At 48.9% G+C, this 1,277-nt stretch overlaps 1 pseudogene; it reads right to left on the bottom strand.

The window, feature by feature from the left end:
- Positions 1 to 877: 877 nt before the first annotated feature.
- On the bottom strand, positions 878 to 1,018 carry LOC125533326 (annotated as a pseudogene).
- Between the last annotated feature and the right edge of the window lie 259 nt (positions 1,019 to 1,277).

The following is a 1,277-nucleotide window of genomic DNA, read 5'->3' as shown; positions in this document are numbered from 1 at the left end:
TTTTCCATTGCTATAGCCAAGCATCTTTTCTAGTACTCCCTCTGTAAACTAATATAAGAGTGTTTAGATAACTAAAATAATTATCTAAACATTCTTATATTAGTTTACGGAGGGAGTACTACTTTAGCTACCAAAGGATTTATAGCCTAGCATCCCAAACCCTCTATACGCTTAAGTGGACGGCCCGTCATTGGCGGGTAAAAAAAAGACCCACCCGAACACCTCACACCGGCCTTAAATGTCCGGACTGATCGGCACCTCTCATATTTAGCTCAAATAGGGGGCAGATATGCAGAGGGCCGGGAGCCATGTTGGCCCATCTTGACCCCACATATATTTGTCTCCATCCTCTTAGAACCAAACCCTAACTAGTCCAATCCACTCCACTCCACATAACTGATTGACCAACATGTTGAATCCTCATACCTGCTCCGCTTGCAGTGTGGACTTGATCTTGGCCGCAGTACTTCTCCTTCCTGGTGAAATTTTCAGTGTGGACTTGATGTGGCTTGTGGCGCCACTATCAACGTACCAATTCGTGCTGACTCCATATGACCCTTCACAGGCGCCAGCCACCTTCTTGTCCTGTGAAGAGTCACCATCATCTTCTTCAAACCTGTACTATCAATCTTTGGCAGGCTTGGTTTGTCGTAGATCTGACAATGTACAACATCCGTGAGGACTTGGAGGAGTTGTTGCGATGGCCGCTGTTGTTGGTGTAGGAGGGGCAACCGCTGGAGCGCTGGTTGTTGGTGCTGATGTTGCCGCCGCTCTTGCCCTTTTTCCACGGCAGGGAATAGTAGAAAGAACCACCACCATGTCGCAAAAGATTTGAAATCGGCGGTGTTGCTCGAGCCATGAAACATCTCCACTCTTTGATCAAAATTACTCATTTGAGCAAAGAGATCATCGGGGAGACCGCCTCAGTGCGGGCATCGAGAGTCGACACCAGGGGGGCTGGTATTCCTTGTGAAGACCGACGATGATGTAGGAGATCACCTCGTCCTCGTCCAATGGCTTTCCCGCAGTAGCGAGTTCGACGGCGAGGGGGAGCATGTAGGCAAAGTAGACACCCACAGTATGGGTTCCCTTCTACGCGTTGGAGAGGGTGATGTGGTTGTCGTTCACATGTGATTGAAACTGCGACGAGAACATGCTCGCGAGTGCAATCCAAAGCTCATGTGCCTTGTGGATGGAGGTGACCTTAACAAGAACCTCTCGGAATAAGTTGTTCAGTAGATGCACAAGTACCTGCTAGTCTTCCCTAACCTAGGCGT

The sequence above is a fragment of the Triticum urartu genome, chromosome 1 (assembly GCF_003073215.2).
Source record: "Triticum urartu cultivar G1812 chromosome 1, Tu2.1, whole genome shotgun sequence".
Lineage (NCBI taxonomy): Eukaryota > Viridiplantae > Streptophyta > Magnoliopsida > Poales > Poaceae > Triticum > Triticum urartu.
Note: the sequence above shows the minus strand (reverse complement) of the source record. Positions and strands in the feature narration are given on the sequence as shown.